Source organism: Cetorhinus maximus, chromosome 30 (assembly GCF_964194155.1).
Source record: "Cetorhinus maximus chromosome 30, sCetMax3.hap1.1, whole genome shotgun sequence".
In the NCBI taxonomy this organism is placed as follows: Eukaryota; Metazoa; Chordata; class Chondrichthyes; order Lamniformes; family Cetorhinidae; genus Cetorhinus; species Cetorhinus maximus.
The window spans coordinates 17,244,298-17,258,640 of record NC_135908.1 but is presented as its reverse complement, the minus strand read 5'-3'; positions in this window follow the sequence as shown (position 1 = coordinate 17,258,640).

Sequence of the window (14,343 nt, the reverse complement as noted above, 5' to 3'; positions counted from 1 at the left end):
GCCCCGCCCCCTTCGGGCTTGCCCCCGCCCCCTCCCGTGCTCAGTCCGCCATGTCCCCGCCCCCTCCCATGTTCAGCCCCGCCCCCTCCCATGCTCAGCCCCGACCCGTCCCATGTTATGCCCCGCCCCCCCTCCCGTCTTCAGCCCCGCCCCTCTCCGGCCCTGCGCTGGGTTCTCCACGGTTCACAGCCCCGCCCCTCCTCATTGGCGCTCGCGCGCCGGTTTCCGTGGAGATGAGCTCCTTCTACCGGCCGGGGGTTCTGGAAAGTTCCGCGGTGTGCCAGCGCTGTTCTGGAGCTTTCCCCCGTCGTCTGCCGCGGTAGGGAGAAAGTCAGTGGTGACTTTGATGGTGGAAATTTTATTTTCACCCAGAGGGTGGTTGGAGTCTGGAATAAAGCTCCCCGAAGGGCGGTGGAGTCAGGTTCGAGGTATTCAAAAGGGAATTGGATTGCAATCTGAAAATAAATAATGTGCAGGGTGTCGGGGATAAGGCCGGGGTGGGGGGGAGGGGGTGCTAGGTGGAATGCTCTTTCAGACAGCCAGCACAGACTCGATGGGTCGAATGGCCTCCACTGCAAAGACACGGTGTTGGAGGGGTTTGTGACCGTCAAAGTGTGAATTCCCGGACCGGCTCCCGCGTGCTGCTCACTTCGTGTCAACGCCAGCGCTTATTGCCGTTCCTTCACTGTCGCCGGAAACTTCCTCCTCAGCAGCGCTGTGGGCGCACCTGCACCCCAGGGGCTGCAGCGGGTCAAGAAGGCAGCTCACCACCACCTTCCCAAGGGTAATTTAGGGATGGGCCGTAAATCCTAGCCAGCGAAGCCCACCTCCCGTAAATGAATGAAAAATAAAACTAGGGAGGGTGAGGGATAGGCCATGTGGCAGCGGGAGAAAGGGGGTGGGGAGTAGAGGAAAGAGTGCCCGTTTCTCCCCCCCACCCACCCCTGAGTGACAGCTGGGGGGGAGGGACGGCACTGGGCCGATGCCCCCCCCCCCCCCACCCCGTGATTGATTTTGTGTGGTTGGGGGTGGTAGGGCTGGCCTGACTGTCCTCCTGAGATTGGTTGGTTGGTGGGTGGGGTGGTGAGGTCTAAGGTGACCACTCTCCCCCTCCCCCCCACCCCCCCCCACTGAGGGGATGGAGGTGGGTATTGACTGTCCCCCCAGGTGGTGGTTTGGGGGAGGGGGGGGGTAACTGATGACTGGAGGGGTGTGGTGACTGTGTGTCCCCCCACCCCTGGCCTGGTGACTGTCCCCCTGGGGTGGGCTCCTCTTTGGAGGGTAACTGCCTCTCTGGGGGAGTTGGGAGGTGTGACATGCCCCTCTCCCTGTTCACAGGGTCTATAGCCTCTACAGCTGCATCCGCGCCTGAGTGTCCCTGGAGACGGTGCACTGAAGTGTCCGCCAGTATGCTGGAGTCTTCACATGAGTGGGGGGACTGGAGTGCATGAATAACCTGGCCAACATGCTTATAATCTGGTACATTTTGTTTTTCCCTGGATCAAATCAAAATAGACCTTGTTTTAGAAACTGAATATTTTCCACACGGAAGGAGGCCATTTGGCCCATTGTGCTGATTGAAAAAGAGCCATCAGCCTTATCCCACTTCCCAGCTCATGGCCTGTAGCCCTGTAGGTTACGGCATTTCGACTGCATGTCCAAGTATTTTTTTTAAGTGTAATGAGGGTTTCTGCCTCTACTACCCTTTCAGACAGTGAGTTCCGGACCCCCAACACCCTCTGAGTGAAAAGATTTCTCATCAACTCTCCTCTAACCCTTCTACTAATTACAAATTTAAATCGATACTCCAGTTACTGACCTTTCTGCTATGGGTAATAGTTCTTTCCTATCCACTCTATCTAGACCCCTCATAGTTTTGTGCACCTAAATAAATCTCCCCTCAGCCTCCTTTGTTCCAAAGGAAACAACTCCAACTGATCCAATCTATCCTCATAGCTAAAATTCTCCATTCCTGACAACGTCCTTCTAAGTCTTCTCTGCACCCTCTCTGGTGCAATCACACCCTTCCTGTAATGTGGTACCAGAAGTGTACACAGTACTCTAACTGCAGTTCTAGCATAACCTTCCTGCTCTCATATTCTATGCCCCACTAATGAAGGAGAGTACTCCATTTACCTTCCTGACCTATTCCCTTTAGGAATCTGTCAATGCTCTTCTACACTCCTTCAGGGATGAGAAATCTGTTGTTTGGTGCCATTCCAATTTTTGGATCGTTGAATTGGGCCCTTTAATTTTTTTTTGACCTCCGCCTGGCCCAGGGAGCTGTTGCTCAGCATCTCTCTTTTAACCTGCTGCCAATTCTGATCTGGTTTTGAGTTGCTTTCTGTGATTGGGAGATGCAGAGACCATGCCCCCAGTAGCTGCAGCTCCCATGTGCAGCCTCCAGAATGCCTTCCTGCCCTGGGCCATCTTTCTGGTGCAGCCTCCAATGTGGGAGTCGCAGGCACAGGGCGGCTGCATCTTCTCACCCAATCTGAGACCCGTCTACCGAGGGAGCAACTTAACCCCGAACAACCATAACCTGCTGCTTGGCTTCAAAGCCTGTCTCTGGTAAGATTCCATCCGGCCGTGGTCTCGGCTACACCCCGTCCTCAGCAGTAGTCGCCACTTTGCGCTGCCTCTAGCTCAGTCTACCCAGGAGCCCAGCTCTACTTATCCATCCGGTGCTGCAAGGGGCTGTCCACCATGTCCTGCTGGGGTCTAAGCCCCTGGGGCCCAAGTTCTTGTCCGCCAGAGAGGCGGCTTCCCCCCTTCCCTGGCAGTGCGGATCCAAGTGGTGCTGGTTGAAGAAGAGCCACAGCTGCCCACTGACAGGAACAGCAGCAATTGTAAGTTGCTGAGTCCAGGAAGGTAGAAAAATCCAGGTTGGGGGCACGGCAGGGGAGGGTTGAGAGAATGATCGAGTTGGGGGGTTGGGAGGCAGTGAAGGTTTGAGTGAGTTGGGGGTGGGGAGGGAGGGAAGGTTTTGAGTGAGTTGGCGGTGGGGAGGGAGGGAAGGTTTTGAGTGAGTTGGCGGTGGGGAGGGAGGGAGGGAAGGTTTTGAGTGAGTTGGCGGTGGGGAGGGAGGGAGGGAAGGTTTTGAGTGAGTTGGGAGGTGGAGAGGGAGGGAAGGTTTGAGTGAGTTGGGAGGTGGAGAGGGAGGGAAGGTTTGAGTGAGTTGGGAGGTGGGGAGGGAAGGAAGGTTTGAGTGAGTTGGGAGTGGAGAGAGGGGGGATAAGGTTTGAGTGAGTTGGGTGGTGTGGAGGGAGGGATGTTTGAGTGAGTTGGGGGGTGGGGATGAAGGGAAGGTTTAAAATGGGGTCACATTGGGTCACACAGTTAGTGAAGCTCTGCACTGGTCCTTTGCTTCACTTTGTATGTACATAATCTAGCAAGGCCACGTTGTGTTGTTAGTATGAACTTCATTACATGCACAAACTGCATTGAATGCTTAAATGATGAAGTCACTGGTGATTTGAAACAAATGCATTAGTCAACAGTCTTGAAATAGAATAGATGGTAATAGAAGATAAACAAAGGGTAAACTAATGTTTCTACCCACTTACAGTCTAATAATTCCACCCATTTTGAAGTGGTCTGGAAATAGTTGTATTTCACTACAGATCATATAAAGTGCTATTATTACATGATTATTTGTCACAGAAACCTTTTTGTCTTCAGTCACGCTCACTCCTCCATATCCTTCCATTTGTTGTGTATTCCCTCTCCTTGCCATCCTCAAATGCATTACCTCACACTTCTCAGTGTTAAAATTCCATTTGTCACTTTTCTGCCCACCTGAGCAGTCCATTGATATATTCCTGTAGTCTACAGCTTTCTTCCTCACGTAACCACATGGCCAGTTTGTGTATCATCTGCAAACTTGTTAATCATGCCCCCTACATTTAAGCCTAAATCCTTGATCTATACATGAGAAGCAAGGGACCCATTACTGAGCCCTGCAGAGCTCCACTGGATACCTCCAGTCTTGAAAATGGCCATTGATCTTGTTGGCAATTTGTTGGATCCAGTGCCCTTGGTTTGTTGGGGCTAAAGGATCCGGGCTGCACGCTAGTTTTGGGGTGACTGAGTTGGTACAGAGCCAGAGAATATCCAGAGATTGTTGTTAGAATAAACACATGCTGTTTATTTACAAACTAAACTCAGCAGCTCACAACATAAAACTCTTGTCTTCACATATTAGTGACTAACTTGAGACTCTCTCATGTGCAGGTAGCTCACGCTACTCTGCTATTGGATATCATACAAATAAACTACAACATGGGGCAATCCCTGTAGTGAACTTTCCATGGTTCTTTGGAATATGGTGCAAGCAGAAGGTACACAGAATGGTAAACGGGTGTATTGGTACAATCCCTTATGTGTATTTATGGTGACAAATTTCGGGATGCTTTCTCTAATTCCAATTGCTGGTAGGTGTGACTCATATCTAACTTCATGTAGGCCTTTCCACCTGCCAGTTTAGTGTATAAATCTTCAATTTAGGTATTGGGTGTCTATCCAATTTTGCCACTTTATTAACTGTTAATTTATAGTCCCCATATATTCTAATGCTTCGGTCAGGTTTGAGAACAGGTACAATTGGAGCTGCCCACTCTGAAAATTGTACTGATCATATCAGTCCCAGTTATTCTAATCTGTGCAGTTCGGCATCTACCTTATCCTGCATTACATAAGGTACTGGTCTTGCCTTCATGGATCTTGGTGTTGCCTCTGGATCTACATGAATTTTTGCTTGTGGCCCTTCAATTTTTCCAAGTTGTTCCTTGAAAACTGAGGCATATTTTTATGGTAGCTCTGATAATCCATTAGTTCTCAATCGGAAGATTTCAGCCTATTCTAATTTAATTTCTTTCAACTAGTTTCGTCCGAGGATATTAGGTCACTCGCCTGCTACTACTAGCAAGGGTAATCTCACTGTTTGACCTCCATAGTGTACTGTGACTTTACATCCGCTCTTGACTTGTATGTCTTCTCCTGTGTAAGTTTTTAATTTGGCATCAGTTTCTTCTAAATTCAGCTTACGTTCTCCATGATTCACGTATTTAAATGTATGCTCACCAATCACCGTAGTGGCTGCACCAGTATCCACCTCCATTCTGATTGGCTCCTCATTCATTCTCATGGTTACATAGGCTCCGGTCTTCCTACCTTTAAATTATACAGCGACTAGATATCAGCATTTATTACTTCAGGCTTTTGAACACTGTTTATCTCATTGAGTTTTTGCTTTTGTCTGAAAGTCTGCTTGATTGTATCTTTACAATGGCTCATAAGGTGTCCATTTCAATGGCAGAAGAAACATTCATTACAGGGCTATCTGCTTCCACTTCTGTCACTATTATACCATGTTTTTGCTGTTAAGTTTTCCCTTGTAATTTTTCTGCTAGCGGTGGCTGCTTCCCGCTTCAGAACAAAGCTCTGCACTTTCGCGTTCTTTTTGGTTGAAGCTCCCCTCCCAACATGGAGGACGGCACCATTTTATGCGCTTCGAATGGCTTCTGAGTCTCACACTGTACCTTTCATTGCAAGAGCAATTTCCAATGCCTTCTGAAAATCTAGATTTGTTTCAGCCGTTAATCTCTTCTGAAGCACATTTTGTTTATACTGCACACCAAATGATCTCTAAGCATATTATTAAAAGAAGTACCAAACTTGCAATATTCAGTTAATTGCTTCAGACTTGCCACATAACAAGTGGCTGACTCCCCTGCATCTCTATTTCTTGAGTTAAATTTAAACCGTTGCATTGTCACCAACGGCTTGGGCTGGTAATGATTCTCCATGAGGTTCACTAAATCATCAAAACTTTGAGTCTGTGGCACTGGGTGCCAACAGATCCCTAATTAGTCTGTATATCTTACTCCCACGCGTGGACAGAAGGATCGCACACCTCTTTGCTGCCGCCACCTCAATGTCGTTCACCTGGAAGAAGAACGCGAGGTTCTCAACATAGAGAGACCAGTCATCTGAGGTTGGATCAAAAGAATCCAATCTTCCAAATTGCGGCGTGCTCTGAGGGGATCACTTCGATGCTCAGAAGGAAATTTTCTTTTACTTACAATTACCATGCGAGGTACGGCTCGATTTCAGTTCTTCTGGATTCCTTTTTTTCACTTTTTACCTAATTTTTTTTCGTGCTTTTACTCTCATTGTCAGTTTGTTGGATCCAGTGTCCTTGGTTTGTAGGGCCTAAAGGATCCGGGTTGCATCCTTGTTTCGGGGTGACTCAGTTGGTACAGAGACAGAGAACATCCAGAGATCATTGTTAGAATAAACACATGCTGTTTATTTACAAACTAAACTCATCAGCTACACTTGTGTGCTCACAACATAAAACTGACTTCAGTCATCAGTGACTAACTCAAGACACTCTCAGCCTGCGCTATTCTGCTATTGGATATTAAGATCATGTGACCTTATATTACTTGTCTTAAAGGTATATTACATATCAGATTACTGCACCATTTAATTGACTTCTGATTTGTCCATGGGTGACTGATGTCACCAAAGAGAGGACAGTGATGCAAAATTTTGGCTTAAAGAAAAAGATGTAATTTCTTCGTCTGGTGAAATGGGCAGACACATGGCAGATGCAGTTGAATGCAGAAAAGTATGAAGTAATGTACTTGGGTGAAGGGGGGGAGCATGGGAAACAATATGGGGAAGTGATATAATCTAAATGATTTTAACTCTTTGAGAGTGATGCAAGAGCAGTGGGACCTGGGAGGATTCTTTTGAAGGCACAAGTTGATAAGATGGTTAAGAAAGCATGTGGGGCACTCGGCTTTGTAAACAGGGGCATTGAAGACAAAGTCCACAAATCTTCATAGTTCTAGGGCTTGAAGACCAATTGTAAAACTCTTACTGCCCCAGCTGGGAGAAGCTAACCCAAAAAAAACCACATTGAACCAGGAGCTTTCCTTGTGTGTTTGGTTCAGTTTCATGCTCCTTACAAGCATTTTGACATTTCAAGGTAATTGATGATTATTAAAGAGCTGTTGATCCAAGATGCTGCACCACTCCAGGATCCAGAACAGACTGTACTTCACATCTGATAGCCTGTACAGGCATTTCTCCAAACATCCAAGCAGTGGCCAACTATGTTAAAATGGAAACTAGTGACAGCTGCTATGTTGCATACTTTCCAAATTATGTGACTCTGAAATAGACCTGTGTTCATTTGAAACTGAGTTTTTAGGATGCACAGAACCGTTCACACTGTGTCCAGTGCCAGCCACGCTGACTGACGGGGGGAAAGTGTGTAGAATGGTTGACCTGATTGTAAAACACCATAGTTTGATATTTGCAAAACGATAAACGATGCAGGGGTGGAATCAAATTTACCCAGTATCAGGGATGAGCAATTTCTGCAGTGAGGAGGCTGAGGGACGGCAAGGAAATTAAGGGGAGGTTGAGGAGGGCGAACAGGTCCGGAGGAGTACTCCTCAAGGCACAAGACTAGTGATGTTGTCAATGGTAAGCTACCTAAATTATCGACTCCCTTTAAAATGTAATGCATATTCATCTCAAAAACCATCAAGGTGGAAACAAAATGGCTTTCATTGTGTTGTTTCATAATTGTTGGTGGCAATGGAGCAATTGGAGCTGGGTGTATGGATCCTGCTACAGCTCTGGGTTCAACAGCAGTTACTCCAAGTTCAAACAAGTTAAATCTTGAACTGGTCCAAACTGATTTTTCCCCAGACTGGAATGGAGGATAATGGGTAATGTTTGAGCTGTTTCTTTGTTGAATATCTTTCCCCCACCCCCACTTTTAATCTGCACTTGGCCTTGATATCTCTCTGTTACATTGTCCATGATTTAATGAGCTGGTAAGATAGATCAGGGTGACCTTTTCATCAGTTCATCATCTGCCTCTTGCCTCTTGGGATCCTCCTTGACATTGACCCCCATTGACTGGAGCAGGAGCAGATTCTGCATGCTTTCCTAGAATTGGGACAATTCACTCTGCCTCTGGCCTTCTGAATACCTTTTGAGGATGAAGAACCTCTTGATGTTTACTTTGATCGCTTCCTGCCAGGACATTAAGGACTCAAAATGGGGCTTCATGGTTCACCAACCATTGTAATCACCTTTTGAGCTCCTCAATGTTTTCTGGGGTCAATAGTTTTGCCTTCTGCTTCCATGCCCCCTTACTGACCTTCTAGTCTTCTTGTAGGTGACAGATTGCCAGGAGGTAGGAGGCAGCGATCAGAGAAGAACACCAGCTTGATGTTGGTGGATCTGACCATGAACATTTGGGACACAGGAAGTCCATCCTGGAACAATTGATCAGTCTGGCATTGACTAGGTGTATCTGCAGAGTGCTCACATCTGCAGTGTTACTAAAGGCATCATGTAGCTTGGCATATTTTACCATTTTAATTGGGATTCTTGATGTGGCATCCAGTTTGCTTTTGGCCCTGTTGGATTGTCAAACTGCAATGATACATTTGAAGTCACCACTTAGAATGACTGGCATGGATATCACCAGCATCCACTAGAAGACCATTAGCCGTTTGCTGTTTCAAGCCAGGACGTACACGTTGATTAAACACAGCTGAGCGTTTTTGTGGATTACATCTGCTACAAGGGGTGACTGCTCTCCACCTCCTAACTTTGGAGATGGTGAAGTTGCCTCTCCACAGCAGATTGCCAGGCTGGAGGAACAGGAATTATTTTCTCCTGATCATGGGACCACTATCGTGACTATTGGCTGTAGGTGCTAAGGTGCAGTATTCTGCATTCCTGCAAAAACAGCAGGTCAGCTTTGACCTTGGCAAGGTACCCCCAGGTTGAAACACATCATGTAATAGACTTAACGCTGTGCACATTGTTATGATCCTTGGCCAGACCCCAGGTTGTGGGGTATATTGGTTAGGGACCAATAATGTTTTGTTTGAAGTAGACAAACAAGAGACTCAAGATGCTTACTAAGTGAATAAAGCCACAAGATTCCAAAGGTTTTGAACAAAGAAAAATGAACTTTACTATACAAGTTCAGAAAGATAAAACAATTTACAATATCTATCTTATACTCTAACATTCGGGGTAAGTATGATGTAAATTAACAGACTAACTATGGTTGAATACACCGCACCACAGATTAAATGCCAAATGTGACAAAAATGGATCCCAGGGATTCCTCTACAATCCACCCAGACGTTAGTCACACTGTGAGCTAACCAATCTCACTGAAACTTCGTCTTTCTAACGAGGGTTTCCAAACTTCACCTTCGAAAGTCTCATCTTGGAATTCTGTCCAACAGTCGCTCCCACTCAGATGGCTTCAACGACAGCCCACCTTGCAGGATTTCAATCTCGCCTTCTGAGATTATGTTCCCCTGGATTTTTGAGTACACTCAAGCATCATTTTATAAGCACGATTTCAGATCTTCGACCTGCCAAGCAGAACACTGCTCCAAAGGGGTATTTCGCCCTAACGGCCCACAGCATGGAGTCACAAACCTTCAGATGCCTTCTTGGATCTTCAGGACTTATTCTGAGCCCACTTCACAAAAAGTCTGCCCCCGCAGCTCTTACTTTAATTTGGAGCCTATTTCTCTTCTCCTTTTTCTCTGATGCCCCTTGTCCTTGGACGCTTGCTGGCTGATTTACTGACTAAACTGACTCCGCAAGAAGTGTTGTTTACTGACGCTTGAACTCATCTGCTGACCTATCACAACACTCCAAGAGGGTCCTGCCCTTTTTACTAGGCAGGAACAAATGTAATCCTGTACCTTAAATGCTACAATCTCCACAGACTATGGGCTGAATTTTGCCCTTGATGGGCGGGCCCGACCGACTTGGTGGTGGGCGGGCAGCCAATCACCGCCACTGAAACGGGCCGCGCCGCCATTTTGTGTGGGCGGGCCAATTAAGGCACGCCCAGCGGGTTTGCGACTCCCGTGTACAACAGGAAAATCAAATCGGCGGCGGGCGTGTTCAGACCGCCGGTTCCAATGGGGAACCGGCAGTCTGTATAAAGAGTGGCCAGGCAGCCTCCTTGAGGCAGCTCACCATGGCCACTCATAGAGAAGGACATGCTGGTTTGAGGGCAGAGGAGGAGGAGAAGGAGGGGGGGCAGGCTACAGGATTTGCCAGCGGGGGGCCACTGTGCCCCTCGGTTCTCAGATGCCTGCCTTGCTGTCCTCCTTCAAGAGGTGTCCAACCGTCGGGGTATTTTGTATCCAGAGGATGGGAGGAGGAGGGCCCCCCACGTCACCAGGCAGGTGTGGCAGGAGGTGGCGGCGGCTGTAAGCACCCATGATGATGTGCAGCGCACCGGAACACAGTGCTGCAAGCGCTTCAATGATTTGTTGCGCTCTGGAAGGGTGAATACCATGTCAGCCTTGGCCATTTGACCCAGCAGATAGCCTTAGCCTTTGAGCAGCCCCCCCCCCCCCCCCCCCCACCGCCCCCCCGTCTTAGTGTCGTTACTGCATTGGGCATTTGGCGCACGCTGGGTGGGCAGATAGTGACCATGCTTACATCAGCTTTAGCGGTTGAGGAGAAGATGAGTTCTCCCTGCAGCATATGTTGGTGTTTGTTGCATTTGAATAGCCTGGGGGCAACCTGCAGGGGAGGCAGCTAGACACATACTCAGAACTCCAACACATGTCTTATTGATGGTGATGAGATGGTGGAAGGGGAGCCTCAAGGTGTCGTGGCCAAGAGCCATCTGCTGGCCTCAGCGCCGCACTTAGTTGCGCCTCCTTGCCATGGGCGCTAAGACCCGTGTGTTATTCAAAGTGATGGACGCCGAATGTGTCCAAGGTGTCCGTTGGGGGAGAGGGTTGGGACCAGCCGTACTATCTTCTGGGGACTGATCACCGGTAGTGTGGACAGGAGCCGCTGGAAGCCTCAGATGCGCCACTGTGGTTGGAGTGCGGCGTGTGTGTGTAGAGTACATGAGTGATCAGCCCCAATAAATGCTCTTCTCTGTTCTGCAGGCAAAAACAGAGCACAATCTGAGGGAGCACCAGCGGACTGGGATTGGTGGTGGGCACGCCGTGCTGCAGCGCCTCACCACCTATGAGGAACAGGCCATGGAGCTGGGGAGGAGGCAGGCAGCCAGGGCGGCAGGTGTCAGCGAAGTTGGGGTGCAGCGGCCAGGTATTTGAGGGCCACAGTCCCATCCACTCTGTCTCCCCACCATCCAAAGCACTGATGGTTGCTGCAATCGTTAATGCTGCAACACTGCTCATTAACAGACTGATACAGTAAGATGTGTGGGTCATACACAAAGGTCCATCGGCCCCTTGAGGTTGCGTGTCTCTAGCACCTTCCAAAGTTGCCTTATCCCATTTGTGACCACTATCCCCCATGGCCTAACATGCCATGGCATCGCTGCTGCACATCCAAAGACGTTTTGCATCTTAGGAGGGTTTGTACCTCCACCACCCTTTCAGCCAGTGCGTCCCACATTACTCTGTCATGGCACTCAACTTAAATAAATGCCACCACGTTTGTCATCGCTGCGCCAAGGGGAAATGTTGCCTTATGTCCACCTGTTCTATGCCCCTCATAACGGTATGAAGGTCAATAATGTGACCTCTCAATCTCCTGTGCTCCATGGCAAATGTCGTAAGTGTATGCAATGTTTCCTCATCATTCCAACTCTCCAGGCCAGCATGCATCCAGGTCAGGTACCTCTGTACTCTCCCCACACCAATGCCAACCCTCCCATGAAGTGCAGGTCACAACTGGATGCAGAAGTGCAGATGTGGCCTTGACAGCAGTTTCTGCACTTGCAACATGACCTCCCTTTTCCTACATTCTATACTTCGTCTAATGAAGGCACATCTGGCTTCGACCTTGTTAAACGCCTTATGTTCCTGTTCTGCTACCTTAACAGGTCTGCCCAGCAAGGTCCTTGTAATCGTCGTGACTTCCCACGATCCTAGCATTACTCATGTATTCCCGTACCTTGCTTGTCTTGCCCAAGTGCTTAACCGAACACTTATCCACGTAACATTCCATGTGGCATTCCTTAGGCCATCTGACCAGCCTGTCTGCATGCGCGTGTAATGTTTGGGTCTCCTCTTGACTATTTACTACCCCACCAATGTTCGTTTCCTTAGGTTCTTGAAGGATGAGCGACTTATGAGGCTGTGGGGAAAAGGGATGAAAGGTGTTACTGACTGAACGCTAACTGATGCACTGTCCTTGTTTTTAATTTCAGCATCACCACCGCATGGCCGCCCCCAACACGTCCGGAGCCCCCCTCCACACCTGAGGGCCAAGACTTGCAGCTTGCAGCACATCATTTCAGTCAGCCAGCCAGGCACCAGCGCAGCGACAAACACTTCGGTGGGGAATATAACGTTGGCTAGTGTCCCATGGCACAATGGAGAGGGCACTTCACAATCGCTGGAGGAGATGGCACGGACAGAGAGTGCCGATGGCGCCAGCAGCCGGAGGACTGCAGGGGACCAGGCACATGCTGAGTCCGGCAGTGATGGTGTGTCTCTGGAGATGTCACCAATGCAGCAGCTGCAGGACAAGCGGCAGGATGCATGAGAGCATCTGGCAGAGTTGCATGAGGGTGTGCTTCAGTTGGTCTCTGTGGTGGAGGAGTCCAGGCAGAGTGACAGTGAAGGCATGAACCTCAGGACAGAGCTTCAGGCTTCCTCCACTGAGAGATTGGCGACTCTCATGGAGAGGGGCTTCGATCGGATTGAGACTCTTCTGATTGGGTTACACTCTGACCTGCAAGCCTTCACAGCGGTAATGGCCACAGGTGGTCATTCCCAAAGTGGGAGATGTTCTGGGCACCAAGTGTCGCCGCTTGGTGCCCATGCATCTGCGGTGAGCAGGGAGGTCCAATGTGACCTCATGTCAGCATAGCAGCTGCCTGTCGTCGCTGCGAGCTCCTCTCAGGGCGCTCCGGATAAGGGCAGCAGCTCCTCCATCCCTCTGCTAGTGACCGTTGCATCTGTTGAGGCTGTGACAACTGGGGAGGAGCCAGTTCTGGAACTGGCCACTCCCTCCCAGGCGGGGCCATCACAGGCTCCATGGGCCAGAGGACACCCGCCAAGGTCATCGACGCCAACAGGACAGCAAAGTCAGCAGGCTGTCTCACAAACCACTCTGAGCGATGGGGCGGCCCTAGACGTAGCACCTGCAAACGAAAGAATAAGGCACGTTAGGCACTCCACCGGTACGACACTGGTGATTTTGTGTTGGCCCTAGATTAGGGAAAAAATAGTTATGTACGTCTGAGTGATGTTCGTGTTTTATTTTGGACTGAATAAAGTCCACTTTTCTGACCATGGATGAGGGTGTTTCCTTTGTGCTGCATTTGTATGTTTCACAGACATCTCATGAGTGTTTGAGTGGACATTGATGTTTCTGTACTAAGCCCTTAGTTGCAGCTGATGAGGTGGAAGATGTAGCACCTAAGTGCCATGTGTGGAAGTGCCAGGCAATGCTGGTCCTGCTGATCCATGTGTGTGGAGCTAGCTGAAGGTTTGTTGAATTAAAGTGTCCCGGGTGTCCCTGCCTCCTTGGTGTAGTAGCGGGTCGGCGTGCTGCCCTTCATCATCGCCCTGTGCTTCCTCATCCTCTGAGCCACTACTAGATTCCTCATGTGCGGCCTCATCCAGTGCATCAAGGTCTTCATTGTCAACTGCATCCCTCCTTTCCAGCGCAAGATTGTGCAGAGCGCAGCATGCTACCACTATCACAGAGACACGATCTGGGGGGTACTGGAGTGCGCCCCCTGAGCGGTCCAGGCAATGGAAGCGCATCTTGAGAAGACCGATGGCTCTCTCCACCACAGCCCTTGTGGTGCTGTGGCTCCTATTGTAGCGCTCCTCAGCTTCTGTTCTTGGATGGCGGAGTGGTGTCATGAGCCACCTTCTGAGGGGATAGCCCTTGTCGCCCACCAGCCAACCATCCAGCCGAGCTGGAGCACTGAAGAGCCCCGGCACCTGGGAGTGTCTGAGGATGTCGGCGTCGTGGAAGCTGTCTGGGTACCTTGTACAAACTTGCAGAATCTGCATCCTGTGATCACTATCTGCACATTCATGGAGTGGAAGCCCTTCCTATTGACGAAGGCACCGAGCTCACCTGCTGGCGCCTTGATGGCCTCGTGTACAGTCTATTGCACCCTGGACGCGGGGGAAGCCAGCAATGCCTGACTTGCCTGGTCGCAGCGGAAGTGGATGAAGGTCAATGCCCATCTGAACAGAGCATCTGTAACCTGCTTGACACAATTGTGTATAGCTGATTGGGAGACACCGCAAAGATCACCCACCGAGCCCTGGAAGGAGCCAGATGCATAGAAGTGGAGGGCAACTGTGACCTTGAGAGCCG